Consider the following 13,904-nt stretch of genomic DNA (forward strand, 5'->3'; position numbering starts at 1 on the left):
ATCACCTTCTCCTTCACCAAGCTATAAATATTTATTTCCTTTAATCTCTCCCATAAGGCATTTCCTTCAGCCTCCCTGGCTGTGTTCTTGTGACTGTTAATGCACAGGCTCCGAAACTGAGTTTCTTCCTGTGCTTGGAGCAGTTTGAAACTGCTCTATATCATGGTGCTGCAATTACTGTGTAGATGGAGAGCCAATATGAGAACATCGGAGACTGTGAGCTGGAGGGGGGCATGTTTGTTTGCCAACATGGAGTTTTTCTGCAGCACAGCTCAGTTTTTGAAAAGGAGGGGCAGGGAACGAAGTGCTCTCCTTGATAACCTTGAAAATGCTTTTCAGTGTGGTCAGATCTAACAGAAAGCACTACATGAGAAATGAGTTTTTTGGCACAAAAGTCAGGTTATTAACCTCCCGTCAAGTCTGGCTTGTCAGGCAGCTTGCTGAATCTTCATTTATTTGTACAATGCTGGCTTTTTTGAGCTACAAGAAAAGGAACATGTCTCCACATATACCCTGGCAGATTTTAGTTATGCGATGTGACTTCGTCTGGATTTCATTTTCAAGCAAGAGCGGTCTGAGTTCTATTCCCACCATTAATAAATTAGAATTAGGGCAAAGATAGTAAACTTTCATTATGTTTCCTATTCCAACATAATGCTTAAGTTTGCTATTAGAGACCGCCTTTGGCGAATCTGTGATAAAATTAAAGAAAAAGAAATTTTATAGGCACCTTTGAATGTTCAATATATTTTTTATTCTTTTCTGAGTTAAAATGTAGTCCCTGTCTAGACTGTTTGAAGCAGAGATGTATGCAATTTAAATAGCCACATCTGTAATTCATGGATAAAGAACTATTTTCATTTTGGAACCTATTCCCTTTGATCTGCTTCAGAAAGACAGCCCTATTGGAAATGGCACTAGTACATTGTACCTGTGCGGTACTGAGATCCCAAGAGTCTTGTACTGTGATATAAAGATTTAAATAAGTAGTTTGGAATTCTGAACATGCTGAGCTAGCACAAAGTTAAAAGTTGATCAGACCACGGCAAATGCTTTCAAGGATGTCCTTGGTTTCACAATATGCCAGCAGTAATGTTGGTAGGTTTGTAGAGGTGCATGTACACAGCACCCTTACCTTGAAATAAGCTACGCAATTTGCTTATTGCGAGGTTATTTTGAAATAGTTTATTTAATTTCAAAATAAAAAGCTATTCCAACAAGTCCCTTAACTCTCGTGGAATGAGGGTTACAGGGACACTGGAACAGCGCACCCATTATTTTGAAATAACGTGCGTATTTAAAAACACGGAATTACTATGTTGGGATACTTCTACTGTCTAGACGTAGCCTAGATTTGATTTTTTGAACGTAATGTGAAACATTATAAAAAAAATACATGAATTTAATGACTTTTCAAGAGATGCTTTTAAAAGCATGTCTCTGCCCAAAATACTCTCTGAGTGTACGTCCACACAGCTATGTAAATTGCATATCTTATTTCAAATCTATTTCAAAATAGCTTATTTTGAAATTTGGTGCATCTACACAGCACCAAATTTCGAAATAACGTGCTATTTTGAGACATCCCTTAACCCTTGTGGAATGAGGATTACTGGAATGCTGAAACAGCATACCCGTTATTTTGAAAAATATTTTGAAATAACAGGTGGATTGTTAAGACATGGGATAGCTATTTCGGGATACCTCTTGTATCCTGAAATAGCCATGCAGTGTAGATGTACCCTCAGATTTATGGACAGGGGTGGATATAGGACAGGGCGAACGGGGCGGCTGCCCCGGACCCCGTGCTTCAAGAAGGCCCGCACATGCGCTGTGGCGCCACCACGCATGCACCGTGGCAAAGTGGGGCCCTGCAAAATTGTGCTGCCCTGGGCCCTACAAAATGGTCATCTGCCCCTTTTTATGGAGATTTAGATATGACTCCTTCATACAGTTAAGGAATTCCAGCAGCAATCTGGACAATGCATTAGTGCTCCCAAGAATTCCAGAATGCATATAGCCAAGGCTTGACAAATGGCAGCAAAATCTACTCACCAGCCCCCACTGCGCATGTGCAAGACCCGCATTGTGCATGAGTGTGCCGCCAGTGAACGGGGTGACCAGCTGAAATCTACTCAGCATGGGTGAGTAGATGCACTGATTTGTCGAGCCCTGCACATAGCTATGTCAGTATGATACCATGCCAGAACAAGAGCCCGTTTTTGCAGGTAATCACTGCATGTTCAGCACATGAATTATATTGGGCTTACTGTCGGTACTCAAGTAACAATTCCCCATCGTGTGAGACTGTCAGATTCCATATCCAGATCTTCCTTTTCTGTAGGAGCATAGTTTTCTTTACCCTGCTTTCATTAAGGTTCAGGTAGGGAAGGCCACTGCCTTATTCATTGCAATTTCTTCTAGGAGACAGATGCAATTTCTGAGGTCTTTAGACTTTTTTTTAAAAGGGCATAACTCTGTCTACAGCTTCCAATATCAGCTGCGTGTACGTCACTTCCCTTGCTTTTTCAGTCAGGTTTGCTGGTTTTGTACAAAGCAAGCCTCCGACTGCTTACCGCAGTGTGACAGCCTTCATGTTACAGTTAAAAAAAAAAAAAAGTGGCCTATTTCTGCAGCCAGTGCTAGCGTTGAGGTGCTTGTACATGTTGCTAGCAGCCAGCAGTCTCTCCGCTCAGGACCTGATGCTGGAAGTACTAATCAAGGCATTTAGCATGCTGTACATGAGGAAACTCGCTTTGCTCTCATTGCATTGAAACAGCTGGATCCAATCTGAGGTTCAGGGAGCAAACAGGAATCTTGAGCCAGTGATTTTCAGATTCGTTCATATTGTCCACCACTAAGTAGCCCCTTTCTGGTTACCATCCAGATGTCAACTCCACACCTTCCTTGCAACAAATAGGACAGGAGATCTATTTGCTCTCATGTGCTGGGTGCCGCTGCTTGCTTTTAATTCCACTTTGTAGCTCTGCATCTTGTCTCTCCTTGCAAGATGTAGGATTTCACATCTGTGAGTGCTGAATCCCTTTTCCCCACTTACACTTGATGTTGCTATATTGCTCATCTGCTCCCCTTCCAAGTGTCTGCAAATTGGATCACAGTTGAAATTAACACCATCTAAACACCTGTGTAAAGCATTCAGCAGGAATGCACAAGGGAATTGCTGCTGCTTATTTTTCCTGGGTGTTTTTGTTTGTTCGTTTTTAATTTACCCGTAGTTAAAAACAAAATTCCTTGACAAATCTTCTTAAAACAAGTTATTGGCTGGGCTATATTTAAGAAGCATCACTACTTGGATACTACTAGCTATGTCATTGTTATCACAGAAGCAACTCAGTTGGTCTCCTAAGTGTTCTGTTGACCAGCTAGGATCTCTGGATTTTAACAGGAGCCACCAGCTTCCTCTATCCCAACAGGATCTCACTTGGACCATTCGCTGTTTTCTACTGAAGAAGCAAAACCTTCACCTGGGTTTTCTTAATTCATGTTTAACTTTTATTAAAACAGAGAAAATCCGAAAGGGCTAGAAACATCAGAAAAGCCCTTCTAATTAGATTGCAAAAAGACAACAAAAACAAAAAAGTCGGCTTCACGGCTCCTAAGCCTGCTTTGCAGACCGAGAGATGGGTGCAACTTGTGGCGATACTTGTCATACCCTGTTCACAGAACTAGCAAATAACCTGTTTCATTATTGATATGATTGACTGTTCCTGGCTTAAGATATTGGGTAAAACATACTTAATATTCAGGGGACATTCATTGTCAAGGTACTGGCTAACCAAGAATTCCCAAAAGGTACAAAATACACTGTAGGTGTGTGTGTGTGTGTGTGGGGGGGGGGGGTTATGTAATTGGTAAAAACATATGGATTTAAGGGTAAATTGTGATTTCATTTAAATGCCCCAGCTCTCTCTCCTCAGCAGCAAAAATCAACACCGCCAAGTTGGCAGAATGTAGTCCTGTATGAGACTCAAATCTCGGTGTAGCTAATAGCGCATCACGAATCATTAGGAATCATTAAAAAAGGGGACAGAGAATAAGAATATCTTATTGCCTCTATAGAAAACCACGGTATGCCCACATCTTGAATACCGTGTGCAGACATGGTCGCTTCATCTCAAAAAAGATATATTGGCATTAGAAAAGGTTCAGAAAAGGGCAACAAAAATGATGATGGATTTGGAACGGGTCCGATATAAAGAGAGATTAAAAAGACTGGGAATGACTTTTCAGCATAGAAAAGAGGAGACTAAGGGGGGGATATGATAGAGGTCTATAAAATCATGACTGATGTTGAAAAAGTGAATAAGGAAAAGTTATTTACTTATTCCCACAATATAAGAACTAGGAGTCACTAAATTAAATTTAAAACAAACAAAAGGAAGTTTTTCTTCACTCAGCGCACAGCCAACCTGTGGAACTCCTTGCCAGAGGATGTGGTAAAGGCTAAGATTTTAACAGGGTTCAAAAAAGAGCCAGATAGATTCATGGAGGTTAGGTCCATCAATGGCTGTTAGCCAGGATGGTAGGAATGTTGTCCCTAGCCTCTGTTTCTCTGGAAGTGCATGACAGGGGAGAGATCACGTGAGGATTACCTGTTGTGTTCCCTCCCTCTGGGGCATCTAGTATTGGCCACTTTCGGCAGACAGGACACTGGGCTGAATGGAGCATTGGTCTGACCCAGCATTGGCCGTTCTTATGTTCATGAAGCTGCCTGGTTACCATGGCAATTTACCATGCCCACAAAGTTGCTTTAGCAGAGGATTGCTATGGTAAGCACTGCTTGGCAAGGACATGGCAGGAGGGTAGCAATTAAGCCCAGGCTTCAGGAGTTGGGATAGGTTTGGTAGGCCCTATGTATGTACGTGAATAGCAGCCACCAAGCAAAGGGCCTCCCTTAGGCCTCACATGTTCAGGTAACATCAGCGGTGGTGACAGCTCCAGTTCCCAGGTCCACCTGATGCTTCAGCTGTAAAAGAAAGGGAGCTTTTAATAGCTTGCGGTGCTAATGTTGCTGATATTATTTGTCAAAGAATAGCCTTCATGTACCATCGGATTAGGAGTCTGAAAGATAGAAGGGCAGTAAACACTGAACAGCAACAACGTTGCCTTGACCAGGTAACCATTATCAAAATGGCTTTTCATAGTACACCATGCAAACTATGCAAATGACGGCTGTTCTCGTCTGCCCAGGCTTCATTCACACTCGCATGAAATTCTTATTGCATCTTATTATATCCCTGTGATATAAAATAAATTGGTGTTACTGAGCATGGATTTTATTCCCTGAATAAATTGTCTTTGAATTTAACACTTATTAGCATTTGAGAAAATACTGGAAGTGTTTGAGGAAACGTTGAAAAAGCAGGAGCCGGCATACTTTCCATGGTAACTTTTAACAAAGCTGCATTGAAAAGGATGTGCATGAAAAGATAGTGGCATAATGAATCTTCCCACGCATATCGCAGAGTGAAATATTTATACTATAATCATACTATTAATAACACGATGGATCAGCCAACTTGTACTGTAATAAGACTTGGTGGGAAGATTGGGCACTGCTTTGGAGAACTAAATTCACATCCAGAACTGGAAATAGACACTGGACTCGTTAGGGAATTCCTGCCTCTGAATTTGCCCCAAGGTGTGCAGCATGCTGGCTTTGTGTCTACGGTGGCTTCCCTCCTGTAGAGACCATAACAACCTTATTTCATGAGCAGCCGAGGAAAGACTGTGCTTCTAAGGCTGGTGGTCCTCCTGGATTTGATCTCTGATGAATACTGAGGTTGGTCTGCCATGATCTGTCATGTTTGAACAATAAGACCAAAGGTTGCTCTTGTGGGCAAAGCCGTGGACTGGACCTCATGAGCGTTGGGTATGGGTCCTGTTTAATGCTCTGTTTAGACTTCCCCAGTGACCTTGGTTCCTCATGCCTTATGGACCCACCCCTACTCTACAAGGGTCAAACTCCTGTTCTCTCATCTGTTGAGTATTTGCTTTGCAGATGTATTTGGGACAGAGAATGTCCCTGACAGGGTTTATATAGCACCTAACACGGATGGGACCCGGTTTCAGTTGGGGCTTCTAGCTGTATTGTTATACAAATTACAAATCATAACATCAGGACTTGTTCCTCCTCTCGTTTCTCTTTTGAGCCCCAAATCCCTCTTTCTGTGGTTTGGTGTATGTGAAATTAGCCTGGTTATCCCGATCCAATTCTGTCAGCACTTCCGAAATCAGCCACCCTCGCATGGAGGGGCAGAAATTTTTGTAATGCTAGCAGAGGAGCCAAGAAGCGAGTAGGGCTTAGAAAGGAACCTTTGGTCTTTGTTCCTCAAGGTTAGGCACACTGGTGTACTTTGCTGTGTGTGATTTACCTGGTCTGTGAACAGAGGAATTTGAACTCCAGCACGAATGGGCCACCATAGAGTCTTAAATGCATGTCAAAAATTCAACCTACCAATAAGGACTTGTCTACACAGAGAAATTGACTGGAATAGCAATTGTGGATTAAATTATTCTGGAATAACTATGTGATAGCTTCCTATGCAGCCTCGCTCTGGAATAATTTACCACACTTTGTGAGCTTTGTGGGAAAGAGGGTGTCTTTGTTGTACAATAGGTCATTTGGGATACATTTAGACTGTGGCACTATTTTGGAATACATCCGGTTTGCTGAAATAGTGTTTTCCGCCTCTTTGCAGCACGGCCGTTATTTCGAAATGCAGTTGAAATGGGTGTGTTATTCCAACACCTCGGTAAACCTCGTTCCACAAGGACTAAGGGACTTGTCAGAATAGTTGTCTATTTCAAAATTGCTCCAAGTTTAGAAATAGGCTACGCAATTTGCGTAGCTCAAATTGTGTCACTTAATTTGAGCTAACGCCACAGTGAGGCCACACCCTGGGTGGGGCCCCAGTCCCAGTGAGATCTTTTAGGCAGAGCAGCAATACAAAACGTTGTAAGTGTTCTCCACCTGCTGAACTGTTTTGGGGCCTCCCAGCTCAGTTTTCCACATGAAGCAGAAGTAAGTGGCTCCGGCTGTTTTCTCAGTGCAATTAGTTTAGTGACAAAATGTACAGAAGACTGGATGGTAGCAAATAGCACGTAGCCAACCACTCATGGCAGAATCCTCTGGCCTGGTAGCTCTGCCCTATCTCAGGAGGTAACTCTCCTCCTTGGTCTCTCCAAGGTATTCTAACAGACTCACAAGCTCAAACTGACCGCTGCTGCTTCTCCGTAGCTTCTGCTGAGTCACTCGCATTGCTTAAGCACCTGGGGAAGCAGCCCTTCTCCACTCTTGTGCTGTGTAGGTTGGCCATGTGAACTTGGGCTGGCCCATGAGTGTCATGATACCCCTTCTGGCTGGTTACATGGTTGTATCCACCTTTTCCGGTTCAGAACATTACTCTTACCGCAGTGACCCTTAACGGCAACCCATTGAAATAATATGTTCGTGTATCGTCCCAGCAAGGCATAGAAGGAAGAAGCAAGTGAAAATAACCATGAGGTTACATTGTTTTGTGGCATTTCCATTTAGATGCCTTTCTACATAGTTCTTGGAACTAGTGATAGAAATGTAGCCATGTTAATCTGGTATAGATGAAACAAAAAACAGGACTATGTAGCACTTTAAAGACTAGCAAGATGGTTTATTAGGTGATGAGCTTTCGTGGGCCAGACCCACTTCCTCAGATCAAATAGTGGAAGAAAATGATCACAACCGTATATACCAAAGGATACAATGAAAAAAATGAACACATATGAAAAGGACAAATCAAATTTAAGAACAGAAGAGAGATCGGGGGGGAGGTAAATGTCTGTGGGCTAATGATATTAGAGGTGATAACTGGGGAAGGTATCTTTGTAATAGGTAAGATAATTAAGGTCTTTATTCAAACTTAGGTGTAAAGTGTCGAATTTAAGCATGAATGACAGTTCAGAGGATTCTCTGTCAAGTGTAGTCTTAAAAGGCCTTTGAAGCAGGATGCAGGTAATCAAGTTGTTGAGACAATGTCCTTTCTGCTTGAAATGGCAAGAAACTGTTTTTTCTTTGTGATCTTGTCTAATATCTGTTTTGTGGGCATTGATCTTTTGGCGAAGTGTCTGAGACGTTTGTCCAATGTACATAGCAGACGGATGCTTTCGGCACATGATAGCATAAATTCTATTTCTGGATGTGCAGGAATATGTGATCTTGATCTTATAACTCACTTGGTTAGGTCCAATAATGGTATCAGCAGACTGAATATGTGGACAAAGCTGGCAATGGGGTTTGTTGCAAGGGAAGGTACCAGGGTTGGTATTAGTGCAGTATGTTCTGTGGTTGTTGGTAAGAATCATCTTGAGGTTAGGTGGTTGTCTATAGGAGACTATGGGTCTGTCTCCCAGAGCCTCTTGGGCTATGTCTAGACTGCAGGCTTCTTTCGAAAGAGGCTCTTTCGAAAGCGCCTCTTTTGAAAGATCGCGTCTAGACTGCAGGCGGATCTTTCGAAAGAGAAATCCGCTTTTTCGAAAGAGAGCACCCAGGGAGTCTGGATGCTCTCTTTCGAAGACGGCCTCTTTACATTGAAGAACGCCTTCTTTCGAAAGAGGAACTTTTGAAAGAAGGCGTTCTTCCTCGTAAATTGAGGTTTACCGCCATCGAAAGAAAAGCCGCGTTCTTTCGAAATTATTTCAAAAGAACGCGACTTGAGTCTGGATGCAGGGGAAGTTCTTTCGAAAAAAGGCTACTTTTTTCGAAAGAACCTCTGAGTCTGGACACGGCCTTGGAGTTTAGTATCCTGTTCCAGTATAGGCTGTAGTTTATTGATAATGTGTTGGACAGGTTTAAGTTGGGGGCTGTAGGTGATGACAAGTGGTGTTCTATTGTTGGTTTTCTGGCTCTGTCTTGAAGTAGATGGTTTCTAGGTATTCGTCTGGCTCTTTCAATTTGCTTTTTTATTTCTCTGGGTGGGTAGTTGAGGTTTATAAATGCTTGGTAGAGATCCTGAAGAAACTTATTCATTCGTCCAACCCTTTGGCCCACTGTATGTATTCTCCCTGTGGTTTTTTTTTCTTGCATGTCCTTCTTTATGTTGTGAAATCAGTTTGCCAAGGTGCTAGCACTTGATACTAATTAAGCAGCAACTGGGATTTGATTTCTGTGCACATTGCACAGCCAGGAATGATCTTATGCATTTGTAATTCGGTGCTAAACACAGAGGACTTGATTTCTCATTGACCTATGACTCTTTATGCTACTAAGCAGCCTAAAGGGGGTATAAAGCCAGATAATTTGCCCACTGGCACAAACCTACTTTGGAGGACAGAAAAACCCCAAAGAGACCTCTATATGGGGAGCCAGAAAGCCAATTATATCGTCTCCCTCCTGTCTTCTACTGAATGTAGCTGGGCCAGAATGGACAATCAGGCCCAGCAATCTGAACAAACTAGGTATTTTGCTCCTAGAACATATTTCTATTTTCCTGGAATTGTTTCCCCTAGTATGAACTGGCTGACTCTCAAAGAGCAGCTGCAAATTAGACTAGGAGTTGAACACTTAGATTGCTGTAAGGAAATAGGGGCATATAAATGCACAGCATCCAGCCATAAAAACCTTGTTTTATTAGATCTTATAAGCTAAGGAGGATCTGATTGGGTCACTGATGGATCTCCCAGGAAAACATAACATTGCTCAGTATGGCATTTGACATCCCCTTCCCCTCAAGGCTAAAATGAACCACTGCCCCAGCATAGGAAATGTGTGCTACTGGAGATTCCATCTTCCCAGTGAGAAATGAAACTGAGCTTCTGACCCCTCGTGTCCATGAATGATCTAGCTGCTCTTAACTTCTGAAAGGAAAGGGGCTGGAACCTTATGCTGACCAAACACTAACTTCAGGCACTTTATACCGGCTGCCTACTTTCTGCCAAGGATCCCCATCAAATACGGTATTCTTCTTTGCTTGCCCTAAAATATTGCAGAATGTAGCTGTGCAGTTGTAACCGAGTGCATGCCTGTGTTCGCACCCTACACAGTTGTAAGAATCTATGTACAACTGGCGTCTTGTGAGGTATTTGAAAACTCACCATTTGCTCCTCAATAAAATCCTGACAACATCTGTCACACTTGCTTTTATTGTTTTATCTAAACCAGTGAGTTTAAATTGAAGTGTCAGCGAAGCTCTGTTTGGGGCGGCAAGTTGTGTGCATATTATTTATGAAAGAAATAGCAAACTTGTGTTATCCCAGAGAAAATCCAAGATTGACAGTATGTTGAGGTTGCCATATAGAATAACCAAGGCAGGTGAAAGCTAGATTGTAGGCCAAGGGTGGCTGGTAGCTTCAGTCACATCCAGATATCCAGGGTGTGGCTTGCATGCTGGAAAGTTGTTTGTTAGAAATTCAGGTAGAAGCCACTTCTGCAAGGCACTGTAAGGCAATACAGTGTTGCGGGCAGCAGTACCACTGCTGCTCCTCAGTCTTGATTGCACCCTGGTAAGTCGCAGCAGCGTTAAACACCTGTGTCTTGCCCCAGAGGTGCCATCACATCCACGGTAGAGAAAGTGATACTTTGGGAAGACGGTTACTTAACATATGGGGTTGTTGTTGGCAAAGAGCTTTGAGACCCACAGAGCTTGACTGTTGAAATGAAATAATATGGATGGCTGACACATTTTTACAGAAAGATGGAAGCTGTAAATACATGTGATATTTTGCATCTTGAGAGCAAAATAATGGCTCTGACAAAGAACCGATTGGTCGGTGTATCTGAGTCACCACATGGGACAAAGCACTGCTTTCAAAACTGATGGCCAAAGGAGCCATTCACCACCACCCCATTAGCCCAGCACAAACACTATGAAAACTAGATAGTGAGAACAATCACCTGCTTCCTAAATGTTCCTTCAGCCTGCTCTACTCCCATCAATCGGGAGTGAAAGTCTCACTCGGGTGGGAGCTGGACTGGTCCCCTTATCTAGCCCCAGAAAGTCAAAAATCATCTTCCCTGTTCAGAGATCCTGCCCAAGACCCTACAATGCCATTTCAAACCTTTTGGCAACTCGCTACAAGAAAGTTCTGGGAGACATCTTTTACAGACGTATGTTAATATCAGCACACAGGTGATTAGCGTGCAGTTATAGTCTAAAAATAGCTTCAGAGGGGTAGCCAAGTTAATCTGTAACTGGAAAAACTTTTTAAAAAATGACTACTCTAGCAGCACCTTAAAGACTAACAAAATGTGTAGATGGTATCATGGGTTTTGTGGGTACAACCCACTTCTACAGATGAATGGAGTTATTAAAAGTCCAGTTCCAAAATAGATGGGGGGAGGAGGAGAAGAAAGGGAAAAAAATAGTGAATTGGAATGTTAAACAATCAAACAATGGGTATTTAAGAACAATTTGCACCTTCTCTATCAGCTTCCTGTAACATGAACTTTCCAAGTCACTATTTTTCCTTTTCCTTCTCCCCCTTCCCCAAACCCTATTTATTTTGGAACTGGACTTTTAATAACTCCATTCATCTGAGGAAGTGGTTTGTATCAATGAAAGCTCATGATCCCATCTACATGTCTTGTTAGTCTTTAAGTGCTGCTAGACTATTTGTTGTTTTTTACATTTTTCCAGCCTAAAAATAATCAGATTTCAGATGAGTACAATACGATACTAATCTAAACATAAACTCCAGCTTGTTTTTTTACAGCTGTTTCTTATGGTCAAGTTATCGCAAATTGCATTACCCCTTCCCAAAACATTATTTTAACTCTGTGAGTGACCTTGTCGGCAAACACAGCCGCCACTGTGGATCGTATTTTCAAAGAGCTCTGTTGGCACTTAGTCACAAACTAAGTGGCCAGATTTTCAAAAGCACATTGTGTGCAGAGTGCACAGTGAGTGCTGCATGCTCCTGAAAATCTGGCCAAACCTATCTTGGGAAGAGAGGTGATATGGAGGGCGGGGGGAGGACTTTTGAAAATGCGGCCCTTATCTAGGTGCCCAAATGGCAGCCGAGCTCGTCTGGATTGCGTAGTGGACGCTGGGCACTTGAAAAGCCAATTTTAACACTTTTGAAAGGCAGTTTCCGTGTGCTGAGAAGTAGGTTACATACAGCGTTGGCAATAAGGGTATATTCTCCTTGACACCATTATTTGCCCTTCCTCCTTCGGAATCAGCCATGAAATAAGAGCTGAGATAACTTAAGTGTTGTTCTCCCACCTTCTCCATGTGCAATTTGCAACAATGCTCTATGTGATTTTTCTAGTTTGCTAATCTTCAAACTTTAACACTGTGCTTCATTTCTAAATCACTCAACGCTGACTCTAATTGGTAGATTCTTGTATGCTACATAAAATAGACTTACGCTAGGGCGGATAAGTCGGTCAACATGTTATTAAGCCCCTATAATTAAATGCAGATGGGTTTCTGTCTACGTGCAACGCTGTGGTAGCTTGTTTTGTTTGCATGTTATTGCTTTGCATTTCTTAAAGTTTCATTTTGGCATCAAACAGATCAGGTTTGGTTGTTCCTAGGCACCACAGCATGAGAGCAATTTGTATCTGTAACTTAGTTTGGGGAGGGGGGAAGCAGCCGATCTTAAAAATGATTTGGTGAATTTTGGCTTGCACGGAGGAGAAATGCTAAACAAAGTGGCTACTGTATATTCTGTTGCCTTAGAGACTGAAACATCTGTATCCATGCAGGCAAGTGATGCAGACATGGTAAGATATGACTTCCTTGCGTTCCTTGTGTTCATTTTGCTGTCAACAGAATATTTTTATGGTGGCAATATGCTGGAGTCCTTTTGCACTCTGTTTCTCTGGTTCCGTGGCATATCTTGGACTACGAGGGCTTTTTAATTAAAGTCTAGCACTGAAGTCAGGACGCTCCCTGAGAAAAAGATGCTTTCACTTGAATAATTTTTCAAGATGAACTTGGAGGGACTTGAAATGATTGTGGTACTGGTGATAATTGTTGCATTTGTGAAAGCACTTGAGCATCTGGGTCTCCTAGAAGGCAGTTACGAAGGTAGGACATTAAAAAATAAGAAAATATTTGACTCTCAAAACCATTTTCTGCAGAGCATCCTTCTTTCAGCTGTGTGTGTGTATGCAGTGTTTGGGTAACAGACTAACTGAACAGAAGCTCAAATAACTTAAGATGCTTTCTTTAGATAAATGAAACAGGTAAGATATTTTATATCTCTCCATACAGTAATGCAGCTCTAATTTTATGGAGAGTTTGACCCACAGGTTATCTTAAGCAATTATCTGTCTATAATTAAGCTGTTTTCAAGAACTTCTATACAGATCTGTATGGTTTTAGTAAACTGTAAATTATATATTGGAGCTCTGATTAAAATGAAGCTTTTCATTTTAGTTTATTATCATAACTTCTCATTCATTCTTATTGCTTGAAGCATTCTTTATTATTAAATATCATCTAACGGTACCGTTACTATAGAAAAAACAAAGGTTATTTTGGAACCACTTTTCTGTGATAAACAATTCCTTTGGCACATCTTCGCCCTTTTTTCAGAATGTTTATCGTTAACATCTCTTCTCAGTCTTGATATCTAGCCTCATGAATGTTTCAGGAGAATACTTTCCTGATTGCAATGTAAATAGCCTTTGTTGAAAATACTTGTGAAGGACTGACTGTGAAAGCTGCTCTACTCCTAGTTTCTTCCGTCAGTTTTACAAACAATGTCCTTCATGCAGAAACGTGAAAACATTAAGTAGATAAAGGCAGGAAGCTGAGTTTTGGAAAATGATTTTTTTGATCAAAATATGGCTGTGGAGACTGTTTCATTTTTAAAGCAAGGAGTAGATTTACGGTGAAGTCTAAGTGTCCCTGAATTTAATATACCTTGGAATAGCTGGTATTTTATGGGAACTTTCAGAC

General features: G+C 41.8%; 1 protein-coding gene across 4 annotated transcripts in view; it reads left to right on the forward strand.

Moving 5' to 3' along the window:
• Positions 1-13,904, forward strand: part of KCNIP1 (potassium voltage-gated channel interacting protein 1) — a 464,782-nt gene that overhangs the window by 251,012 nt on the left and 199,866 nt on the right. The window contains exon 1 of one of the 4 annotated variants that reach the window (XM_075900152.2): positions 12,201-12,721. The exons of the other annotated variants lie outside the window; for them this stretch is intronic. The gene's annotated coding sequence lies outside the window, so the exon portion shown is untranslated. Of the gene's footprint in view, positions 1-12,200; positions 12,722-13,904 lie in introns of those variants that run through there. 4 annotated transcript variants of the gene reach the window in all.

Source organism: Pelodiscus sinensis, chromosome 16 (genome assembly GCF_052426305.1).
Source record: "Pelodiscus sinensis isolate ZL-2025 chromosome 16, ASM5242630v1, whole genome shotgun sequence".
Lineage (NCBI taxonomy): Eukaryota > Metazoa > Chordata > Testudines > Trionychidae > Pelodiscus > Pelodiscus sinensis.